We start from the raw sequence: 13029 nt of genomic DNA, 5'->3' as shown, positions 1-13029 counted from the left end.
TAGTGAGTAAGCGGTGAGTCACTGGGGAGGACTAGTGAGTAAGCGGTGAGTCACTGGGGAGGACTAGTGAGTAAGCGGTGAGTCACTGGGGAGGACTAGTGAGTAAGCAGTGAGTCACTGAGGAGGACTAGTGAGTAAGCAGTGAGTCACTGGGGAGGACTAGTGAGTAAGCGGTGAGTCACTGGGGAGGACTAGTGAGTAAGCGGTGAGTCACTGGGGAGGACTAGTGAGTAAGCGGTGAGTCACTGGGGAGGACTAGTGAGTAAGCAGTGAGTCACTGAGGAGGACTAGTGAGTAAGCAGTGAGTCACTGAGGAGGACTAGTGAGTAAGCGGTGAGTCACTGAGGAGGACTAGTGAGTAAGCGGTGAGTCACTGGGGAGGACTAGTGAGTAAGCGGTGAGTCACTGGGGAGGACTAGTGAGTAAGCGGTGAGTCACTGGGGAGGACTAGTGAGTAAGCGGTGAGTCACTGAGGAGGACTAGTGAGTAAGCAGTGAGTCACTGAGGAGGACTAGTGAGTAAGCAGTGAGTCACTGGGGAGGACTAGTGAGTAAGCAGTGAGTCACTGAGGAGGACTAGTGAGTAAGCGGTGAGTCACTGGGGAGGACTAGTGAGTAAGCGGTGAGTCACTGGGGAGGACTAGTGAGTAAGCGGTGAGTCACTGGGGAGGACTAGTGAGTAAGCGGTGAGTCACTGGGGAGGACTAGTGAGTAAGCGGTGAGTCACTGGGGAGGACTAGTGAGTAAGCAGTGAGTCACTGGGGAGGACTGGGGCGCTCACCTTTGTTACCAGCTCTGTTACTGCAACAATGACAGAGGAAAAATGGGAAATTTGGAGGATTTAAAGGGATATTCTGGGAAAAGTGTATTTTTGCTTGAGATAAGTCAATCAGAATGTGTCATCCATGTATGAATAGGACATACAGTGGATATAAAAAGTCTTCACACCCCTTTTACAGTGCCAAGAATCATTTCCCACTTTAATGTCTCCCATAATCATCACAAATCCATTGAGAAACAAACTGAAATCATTTAGAGGGAAGAAATAAAAATGTCAACACTAAAATAATCTGGTTGCATAAGTCCGGCGTCACACTACCGTGTTTTACGGACGTAAGAGAGGTGCTGAAAATACGGATTGCATACGGCACAATTATTCTCTATGCCCCTGCTCCTATCTGCCGTATTTTACTGATCAGTATTATACGGTTTTCTACGGCCGTAGAAAATCGCAGCATGCTGTGTTTGTCACCTTATTGCGCAAAAAATCCGCCAATGAAAGTCTATGGAAGCCCCAAAAATACGGATTACACACGGACCAGCAGTGTGACTTGCGAGAAATACGCAGCGCTGTTAGAGAGAAAAGCCGGCAATTCAGTGCAGTGTACAGTAAAATCACACTGACAGCTTAGAATAGAATAGGTAGAATAAATGTGTACACATAGAATAGGTATATATATATATAATTGCCTAAGGGTTTTTCCGTCTGTCTGTCTGTCTGTCTTTCTGTCAGTCTGTCCTGGAAATCCCGCGTCTGATTGGTCGAGGCCACCAGGCCTCGACCAATCAGCAACGGGCACAGTATCGACGTAGATGTCATAATGGTTGCCATGGCGACGATTATGTCATAAAGGTTGCCTCGACCAATCAGCGACGGGCACAGTCTGCCGCGAATTCTGGAATCATCATTGTCCATATACTACGGGGACATGCATATTCTAGAATACCCGATGTGTTAGAAACGGGCCACAACCTAGTACATATATATATATATATATATATATATATATATATATATATATATATATATATTAATATTTCATCCAGCGCGATATAGCAGAAAAGCCGCTAATTCAATTGTCGGCTTTTCATTTCTCCTTCCTAAACCCGACATGATATGAGACATGGTTACATACAGTAAACCATCTCATATCCCCATTTTTTTGGCATATTCCACACTACTAATGTTAGTAGTGTGTATGTGCAAAATTTGGGCGCTCTAGCTATTAATTTTAACCCCTTCATGACCATGGGATTTTTCATTTTTCCGTGTTCATTTTTCACTCCCCTCCTTCCCAGAGCCATAACTTTTTTATTTTTCCGTCAATTTGGCCATGTGAGAGCTTATTTTTTGCGGGACGAGTTGTACTTTTGAACGACATCATTGGTTTTAGCATGTTTTGTACTAGAAAACGGGAAAAAAATTCCAAGTGCGGTGAAATTGCAAAAAAAGTGCAGTCCCACACTTGTTTTTTGTTTGGCTTTTTTGCTAGGTTCACTAAATGCTAAAACTGACTTGACATTATGATTCTCCAGGTCACTACGAGTTCATCGACACCTAACATGACTAGGTTATTTTTTATCTAAGTGGTGAAAAAAAATTCCAAACTATGCTAAAAAAAAAAAAAAAAAAAATTTGCGCCATTTTCCGATACTCGTAGCATCTCCATTTTTCATGATCTGGGGTCGGTTGAGGGCTTATTTTTTGCGTGCCGAGATGACGTTTTTATTGATAGCATTTCGGTGCAGATACGTTCTTTTGATCGCCCGTTATTGCATTTTAATGCAATGTCGCAGCGACCAAAAAACGTAATTCTGGTGTTTCAAATTTTTTTCCCGCTACGCTGTTTAGCGATCAGGTTAATGCTTTTTTTTAATTGATAGATCGGGCAATTCTGAGCGCGGCGATACCAAATATGTGTAGATTTGATATTTTTTTAATTGATTTATTTTGATTGGGGCGAAAGGGGGGTGATTTAAACTTTTATATTTATTTTATTTTTTTAACATTTTTTTCAACTTTTTTTTTTAACTTTTGCCATGCTTCAATAGCCTCCATGGGAGGCTAGAAGCAGGCACAGCACGATCGCCTCTGCTACATAGCAGTGATCTGCTGATCGCTGCTATGTAGCAGAAATGGAGGTGTGCTGTGAGCGCCGACCACAGGGTGGCGCTCACAGCCACCGGCGATCAGTAACCATAGAGGTCTCAAGGACCTCTATGGTTACAATGGAGATGCATCGCCGACCCCCGATCATGTGATGGGGGTCGGCGATGACGTCATTTCCGGCCGCCCGGCCGGAAGCGGTAGTTAAATGCCGCTGTCTGCGTTTGACAGCGGCATTTAACTAGTTAATAGGCGCGGGCAGATCGCGATTCTGCCCGCGCCTATTACGGGCACATGTCAGCTGTTCAAAACAGCTGACATGTGCCCGTAATAGGCGCGGGCAGATCGCGATTCTGCCCGCGCCTATTATGGGCACATGTCAGCTGTTCAAAACAGCTGACGTGTCCCGGCTTTGATGCTGGCTCACCGCGGAGCCCTGCATCAAAGCAGGGGATCTGACCTCGGACGTACTATCCCGTCCAAGGACAGATAGGGGTTAAGGGTTAAATGGCGGAAAAAATTGGCGTGGGCTCCCGCGCAATTTTCTCCGCCAGAGTAGTAAAGCCAGTGACTGAGGGCAGATATTAATAGCCTGGAGAGGGTCCACGGTTATTGCTCCCCCTCCCTGGCAAAAAACACCTGCCCCCAGCCACCCCAGAAAAGGCACATCTGGAAGATGCGCCTATTCTGGCACTTGGCCACTCTCTTCCCATTCCCGTGTAGCGGTGGGATATGGGGTAATGAAGGGTTGATGTCACCTTGCTATTGTAAGGTGACATTAAGCCAAATTAATAATGGAGAGGCGTCAATTATGACACCTATCCATTATTAATCCAATAGCATGAAATGGTTAATAAAAACACAAACACATTATTATTTTATTCTCGCTCTGTAACAAAGGAAACATAATAAACCAACAATATACATACCTTCTGTAGATCTGTAACGTCCCACGATGTAAATCCATCTGAAGGGGTTAAAATATTTTACAGCCAGGAGCTCTGCTATAATGCAGCTGTGCTCCTGGCTGTAAAACCCTGGGAATGAAGGTAATGTAGGTCAATAACCTGTAGTTACCTTCATTCGCGGTGATGCGCCCCCTGCTGGTTGTCCTCATATGAACTCGATCCTGGGAACTTTTCTGATTTTTTTTTTTCCCATGCTCGAGGGACATCCAGCAGAGGGCGCCTCACCGCGAATGAAGGTAACTACAGGTCATTGACCTACATTACCTTCATTCGCTGTGGTTTTACAGTCAGGAGCACCGCTGCATTATAGCAGAGCTCCTGGCTGTAAAATATTTTAACCCCTTCAGATGGATTTACATCGTGGGATATATCGACAGAAGGTATGTATATTGTTGGTTTGTTATTTTTAATATGTTACAGATCGAGGGTCTTCAGGTGGATTGAGAGAACAATAAAATATTCAAACAAACTGTGTGTTCATTTCATTAAAATAATTTATAATAATGTGTGTGTGTTTTTATTAAGAAGAAAAAAAAAGGTTTGAGTTCCAGCTCCATAAAATGCAATCGTTTAATGAAATCCAACAATTAAAATGAGACATATAACAATGCTCCCTCCATTATTAATCTGGCTTAATGTCACGTTACAATAGCAAGGTGACATTAACCCTTCATTACCCCATATCCCACCACTACACGGGAATGGGAAGAGAGTGGCCAAGTGCCAGAATAGGCGCATCTTCCAGATGTGCCTTTTCTGGGGTGGCTGGGGGCAGATGTTTTTAGCCAGGGGGGGGGGGGGGGGGGCAATAACCATGGACCCTCTCCAGGCTATTAATATCTGCCCTCAGTCACTGGCTTTACTACTCTGGTGGAGAAAATTGCGCGGGAGCCCACGCCAATTTTTTCCGCCATTTAACCCTTAAATTTAATAGCTAGAACGGCCAAATTTTGCACATACACACTACTGACATTAGTAGTGTGGAATCTGCAAAAAAAATGGGGATATGAGATGGTTTACTGTATGTAACCATGTCTCAAATCATGTCGGGTTTAGGAAGGAGAAAGCAAAAGCCGGTAATTGAATTACTGGCTTTCTGCTATATCGTGCTGAAGTAAACATTAATATACAGTGGGGCAAAAAAGTATTTAGTCAGTCAGCAATAGTGCAAGTTCCACCACTTAAAAAGATGAGAGGCATCTGTAATTTACATCATAGGTAGCCCTCAACTATGGGAGACAAACTGAGAAAAAAAAATCAAGAAAATCACATTGTCTGTTTTTTTAACATTTTATTTGCATATTATGGTGGAAAATAAGTATTTGGTCAGAAACAAAATTTCATCGAATACTTTGTAATATATCCTTTGTTGGCAATGACAGAGGTCAAACGTTTTCTGTAAGTCTTCACAAGGTTGCCACACACTGTTGTTGGTATGTTGGCCCATTCCTCCATGCAGATCTCCTCTAGAGCAGTGATGTTTTTAGCTTTTCGCTTGGCAACACGGACTTTCAACTCCCTCCAAAGGTTTTCTACAGGGTTGAGATCTGGAGACTGGCTAGGCCACTCCAGGACCTTGAAATGCTTCTTACGAAGCCACTCCTTCGTTGCCCTGGCGGTGTGCTTTGGATCATTGTCATGTTGAAAGACCCAGCCACGTTTCATCTTCAATGCCCTTGCTGATGGAAGGAGGTTTGCACTCAAAATCTCACGATACATGGCCCCATTCATTCTTTCATGTACCCAGATCAGTCGTCCTGGCCCCTTTGCAGAGAAACAGCCCCAAAGCATGATGTTTCCACCACCATGCTTTACAGTAGGTATGGTGTTTGATGGATGCAACTCAGTATTCTTTTTCCTCCAAACACGACAAGTTGTGTTTCTACCAAACAGTTCCAGTTTGGTTTCATCAGACCATAGGACATTCTCCCAAAACTCCTCTGGATCATCCAAATGCTCTCTAGCAAACTTCAGACGGGCCCGGACATGTACTGGCTTAAGCAGTGGGACACGTCTGGCACTGCAGGATCTGAGTCCATGGTGGCGTAGTGTGTTACTTATGGTAGTCCTTGTTACATTGGTCCCAGCTCTCTGCAGTTCATTCACTAGGTCCCCCCGTGTGGTTCTGGGATTTTTGCTCACCGTTCTTGTGATCATTCTGACCCCACGGGGTGGGATTTTGCATGGAGCCCCAGATCGAGGGAGATTATCAGTGGTCTTGTATGTCTTCCATTTTCTAATTATTGCTCCCACTGTTGATTTCTTCACTCCAAGCTGGTTGGCTATTGCAGATTCAGTCTTCCCAGCCTGGTGCAGGGCTACAATTTTGTTTCTGGTGTCCTTTGACAGCTCTTTGGTCTTCACCATAGTGGAGTTTGGAGTCAGACTCTTTGAGGGTGTGGACAGGTGTCTTTTTATACTGATAACAAGTTTAAACAGGTGCCATTACTACAGGTAATGAGTGGAGGAAAGAGGAGACTCTTAAAAAAGAAGTTACAGGTCTGTGAGAGCCAGAAATCTTGATTGTTTGTTTCTGACCAAATACTTATTTTCCACCATAATATGCAAATAAAATGTTAAAAAAACAGACAATGTGATTTTCTGGATTTTTTTTTCTCAGTTTGTCTCCCATAGTTGAGGTCTACCTATGATGTAAATTACAGACGCCTCTTATCTTTTTAAGTGGTGGAACTTGCACTATTGCTGACTGACTAAATACTTTTTTGCCCCACTGTATATCTACTATATAAAGCTGAATGTGTGTGTGTGTATGTCCGGGATTGGCATCTGCACCGTCGCAGCTACAGCCACAAAATTTTGCACAGTCACACGTCTGGACCCCGAGAGCGTCACAGGCTATATTGTGAGGCGAAATTTTAACCCCGCGCGTTCCAATTCACCAAACAATTTTGCCCCGATCTACATAATGGGGAAAAAAGTGAAAGGAAAAGTGTTGGAAGCGTCGCAGCTACAGAAACAAAATTTTGCACAGTCACACGTCTGGACCCCGAGAGCGTCATAGGCTATGTTGTGAGGCGAAATTTTAACCCCGCGCTTTCCAATTCACCAAACAATTTTGCCCCTATCTACATAATGGGGAAAAATGAAAGGAAAAGTGTAGGAGGCAAATTGACAGCAGATGTGAACAAGGGGGACTTAAAGAATGAGAGCGATGGCGCCAAAGAGTATATACCGTACAGTTACTAAGGTGGGGCCCCAACATGAGATACTCACCACACACGGGGATATGAACACACACAAAATGCGCCACACACTACCACGTGCTTGAACACATATACCACCCTCAGCACACATTTCACCACACATACACCAACCTCGCCACATAAAAGTTGAAGCACAAAAGTCGCCGCTCAAAACTCGCCACAAATGCAAAACTCGCCTCATGGAAAACTCACCACACGCAAAACTTGCACACGCGGAAAAATTGCCACATGCACAAAATTTGCAACACATGCAAAAGTTGCCTCACACAAAACTTGCACATACTCAAAAGGTACTACACATAAAACTCACCACGCGCAAAACTCGCCATGCCCAAAACTTGCTGCACACAACTTGCTACACTTAACCTGTCACATGCAACTCGACACACAAAAAGTTGCTACACGCATGTTGCCACACAAAACTCATCTCACAAAAGTCGCTACATGCATGTCGCCACACACAACTCAACACACACAACTTGACAAACGAAACTCGCCCTAAAACACACACAAGTCTGGTATTATCCTTCAAAAATAAAAATCTGATTAATAAGCAGACAAGCTACAAGAGCAACAAATGTACCATATAGGAAATACGGCAGCTGTCAGTCACATGACCTGTCTATTATGTGTATGTGTGAGCTAATATATACTGCCAGGGGGAGGGCTTCCTGTTGGCTGGGGATTTATCAGGCTGCCAATTTAGCTTACAAATACTGAGGTAAAAATACTGAGCAAATAACGTGTGAACGAGGTCTAATACAGGAGGAGATGACACACAGGTATATACTATATACAGGGGAGATGGCACACAGATATATACTATATACAGGAGAGATGACACACAGGTATATACTATATAGAGGAGGAGATGACATACAGGTACATACTATATACAGGAGGAGATGACATACAGGTATATACTATATACAGGAGGAGAAGACACACAGGTATATACTATATACAGGAGCAGATTACCTACAGGTATATACTATATACAGGAGGAGATGACATACAGGTATATGCTATATATAGAAGATGACATACAGGTATATACTATATACAGGAGGAGATGACACACAGATATTTACTATATACAGGGGAGATGACACACGTATATACTATATACAGGAGGAGATGACATACAGGTATATACTATATACAGGAGGAGATGACACATATATACTATATACAGGGGAGATGACACACAGGTATATACTATATACAGGGGAGATGACACACGTATATACTATATACAGGAGGAGATGACATACAGGTATATACTATATACAGGAGGAGATGACACACAGATATATACTATATACAGGGGAGATGACACACAGGTATATACTATATACAGGAGGAGATGACATACAGGTATATGCTATATATAGAAGGAGATGACATACAGGTATATACTATATATAGGAGGAGATGACATACAGGTATATACTATATATAGGAGGAGATGACTTACAGGTATATACTATATATAGGAGGAGATGACATACAGGTATATACTATATACAGGGGAGATGACACACAGCAGGTATATACTATATACAGGGGAGATGACATACGGGTATATACTAAATACAGGAGATGACATACAGGTGTATACTATATATAAGGGAGATGACAAACATGTATATACTGAGGTGAAAATGAGAGGTGTGAGGTGAAAATGAAAAGGTGTGAGTGCAAAATGAGAGGAGTGAGGGAAAATAGTGGAGTGATCGGAAAATGACAGATGTGAGGTCGAAATGACAAGTGTTAGGGGGGAATGAGAGGAGTGAGGGAGAAAATGAGAGATGTGAGGGGGAAAATTAAAGATGTGATTGGGAAAATGAGAGGCGTGATGGGAAAATAAGAGAAGTGAGGTGCTATAACTAACCACAGATATTTACTATGCCCAGGCAACGCCGGGCTCTTCAGCTAGTCTACTATATAAAGCTGAATGTGTGTGTGTGTGTGTATGTCCGGGATTGGCATCTGCACCGTCGCAGCTACAGCCACAAAATTTTGCACAGTCACACGTCTGGACCCCGAGAGCGTCATAGGCTATGTTGTGAGGCGAAATTTTAACCCCGTGCGTTCCAATTCACCAAACAATTTTGCCCCTATCTACATAATGGGGAAAAAGTGAAATGAAAAGTGTTGGAGGCGTCGCAGCTACAGCCACAAAATTTTGCACAGTCACACGTCGGGACCCTGAGAGCGTCATAGGCTACGTTGTGAGGTTAAATTTTAACTCCGCGCTTTCCAATTCGCCAAACTATTTTTCCCCTATCTACATAATGGGGAAAAGTGAAAGGAAAAGTGTTGGAGGCAAATTGACAGCTGCCAGATGTGAACAAGGGGGACTTAAAGAATGAGAGCGATGGCGCCAAAGAGTATATACCGTACAGTTGCTAAGGTGGGGCCCCGACATGAGATACTCACCACACACGAGGATATAAACACACACACAAAATGCGCCACACACTACGACGTGCTTGAACACATATACCACCCTCAGCACACATTTCACCACACATACACCAACCTCACCACATAAAAGTCGAAACACAAAAGTCGCCGCTCAAAACTCACCACGCGCAAAACTCGCCACATGCAAAAACTAGGCTCACGCAAAACTCGCCACAAGTGCAAAACCCACCTCATGGAAAACTCGCCACACGCAAAACTTGCACACGCGGAAAAATTGCCACATGCACAAAATTTGCAACACATGCAAAAGTTGCCTCACACAAAACTTGCACATACTCAAAAGGCACCACACATAATACTCGCAACGCGCAAAACTCGCCATGCGCAAAACTTGCTGCACACAACTTGCTACACTAACCTGTCACATGCAACTCGACACAAAAAGTTGCTACACGCATGTTGCTACACAAAACTCATCTCACAAAAGTCGCTACATGCATGTCGCCACACAAAACTCAACACACACAACTTGACAAACGAAACTCGCCCTAAAACACACACAAGTCTGGTATTAGCCTTCAAAAATAAAAATCTGATTAATAAGCACACAAACTACAAGAGCAACAAATGTACCATATAGGAAATACAGCAGCTGTCAGTCACATGACCTGTCTATTATGTGTATGTGTGAGCTAATATATACTGCCAGGGGGAGGGCTTCCTGTTGGCTGGGGATTTATCAGGCTGCCAATTTATCTTACAAATACTGAGGTAAAAATACTGAGCAAATAACGTGTTAACGAGGTCTAATACAGGAGATCACACAGGTATATACTATATACAGGGGAGATGACACAGATATATACTATATACAGGAGAGATGACACACAGGTATATACTATATAGAGGAGGAGATGACATACAGGTACATACTATATACAGGAGGAGATGACATACAGGTATATACTATATACAGGAGGAGATGACACACAGGTATATACTATATACAGGAGCAGATTACCTACAGGTATATACTATATACAGGAGGAGATGACATACAGGTATATGGTATATATAGAAGATGACATACAGGTATATACTATATACAGGAGGAGATGACACACAGATATATACTGTATACAGGGGAGATGACACACAGGTATATACTATATACAGGAGGAGATGACATACAGGTATATACTATATATAGAAGGAGATGACATACAGGTATATACTATATATAGGAGGAGATGACATACAGGTATATACTATATATAGGAGGAGATGACATACAGGTATATACTATATACAGGGGAGATGACACACAGCAGGTATATACTATATACAGGGGAGATGACATACAGGTATATACTATATACAGGAGATGACATACAGGTGTATACTATATATAAGGGAGATGACAAACATGTATATACTGAGGTGAAAATGAAAAGGTGTGAGTGCAACATGAGAGGAGTGAGGGAAAATAGTGGAGTGATCGGAAAATGACAGATGTGAGGTCGAAATGACAAGTGTTAGGCGGGAATGAGAGGAGTGAGGGAGAAAATGAGAGATGTGAGGGGGAAAATGAGAGATGTGAGGGGGAAAATTAAAGATGTGATTGGGAAAATGAGAGGCGTGATGGGAAAATAAGAGAAGTGACGTGCTATAACTAACCACAGATATTTACTATGCCCAGGCAACGCCGGGCTCTTCAGCTAGTATATATATATATATGTATGTGTCTCAATGACATATAGACAGTGTATATGTTTTTATGATTTTTGGAGAACATGGATCCATTGTATGTCCGTATGTCGGTTTTGCAAGCCTGCGAGAAAATCTCGCAGTACGGATGCCATACAGATTACATACGGAGGATGCCTTGCGCAAAATACGCTGACACACCCTGCCTACGGAGGAGATACGGACCACTATTTTGGGGACTTTTCTGCGTATTACGGCCGTAAATTACGGACCGTATTTTTATACGCTGAGTGTGATGCCGGCCTAAGTGTTAGCACCCTCTTCTAATCAGAGATGTGGTTGTGCTCAGAATCAGCCGATCACGTCCCCCCCCCCCATGTTACATAGTAGTCAGCGCTCGGCCGCCGTCATTTACAGCGATTCTGATTTGCCCCAGAGAAAGTTTCTAGGAGGATTTTCCTACCATTTTCTGGTCTGTAAACAGCTGACAACACAGCAGAGGATTTCACTGTGGAAAGTTGTCAGTCGGGAGAAGGTGCAAGACAATGTCCATGTGATTAGATCTGTCATGGATGCTGAAGAAGTGGCTGATATTTGGCACAACAGTGAAGAAGTGATGAAAAGACAAGAAGAAATTTGGTGCTCGAGGCGGCGAAAAGGCACAACAGCAACAGTAAGGGAGCTGCAGGAATTTCTGGCAGGCATCGGTTATGTCCTGCATGTGGCCAACAATCTCCCGTATTCTTCCCGGGGTTGGGGGTCAAGACAGAAGCTTTTTCTTACAAAAAAATCCAACCTTGGCTATTTTTTTGCCAGAATCTCACATCGGCCAAAATCATGCGAGGAAACGTGTTCTGTTTGTTGAGTTCGAGATGCAACATTTTAGTCATAATAATGTGCAAAACTGGCACCGGTCATCCCCAGAAGATCACCCTCCCCACAGTGCGACATGGGAGAGGCAGCATTGTGCATCCCCAAAAGATCACCATCCCCACAGTGAGGCATGATGGGAGCAGCATTGCGCATCCCCAGAAAATCATCATCCCCACAGTGAGGCTTGGTGGAGGCAGCATTGTGCATCCCCAAAGATCACCATCTCCGCAGTGAGGTATGGTGGGGCAGCATTATGCATCCCCAAAAGATCACCATTCCCACATTGAAGCATGATGGGAGCAGCATTGGGCATCCCCAGAAAATCATCATCCCCACAGTGAGGCTTGGTGGAGGCAGCATTGTGCATCCTCAAAGATCACCATCTCCACAGTGAGGTATGGTGTGGCAGCATTATGCATCCCCAAAAGATCACCATTCCCACAGTGAGGCATAGTGGGGTCAGCATTGTGCATCCCCAGAAGATTACAATCCCCACATTGAGGCATGAAGGGAGCAGCATTTTGCATCCCCAGAAGATCACCATCCCCACAGTGAGGCATAGTGGGGTCAGCATTGTGCATCCCCAAAACATCACCATCCCCACAGTGAGGCATAAAGGGAGCAGCATTGTGCATCCCCAGAAGATCACCATTTCCACAGTGAGGTATGGCGGGGGCAGCATGGTGCATCGTAAGAAGATCACATCTCCACAGTCAGGTATTGCGGGGGCAGAATTGTGCATCCCCAAAATATCACCATCCCCTTAGTGAGGCATAGTGGGGTCAGCATTGTGCATCGTAAGAAGATCACATCTCCACAGTCAGGGATTGCGGGTGCAGAATTGTGCATCCCCGAAAGATCACCATCCCCACAGTAAGTCATAGGGGGGGCAGCATTGTACATCCCCAGAAGATTGCCATCCCCACAGTGAGGCATGGTTG

The 13029-nt window shown here is 43.8% G+C and overlaps 1 protein-coding gene across 1 annotated transcript in view; it reads left to right on the top strand.

The window, feature by feature from the left end:
- Window positions 1–13029, top strand: part of ITPRIP (inositol 1,4,5-trisphosphate receptor interacting protein) — a 70234-nt gene that overhangs the window by 2153 nt on the left and 55052 nt on the right. The gene's annotated exons all lie outside the window — the stretch shown is intronic.

Source organism: Ranitomeya imitator, chromosome 2, assembly GCF_032444005.1.
Source record: "Ranitomeya imitator isolate aRanImi1 chromosome 2, aRanImi1.pri, whole genome shotgun sequence".
NCBI classification, from domain to species: Eukaryota; Metazoa; Chordata; class Amphibia; order Anura; family Dendrobatidae; genus Ranitomeya; species Ranitomeya imitator.
This window is presented reverse-complemented; position numbering and strand designations above follow the sequence as displayed.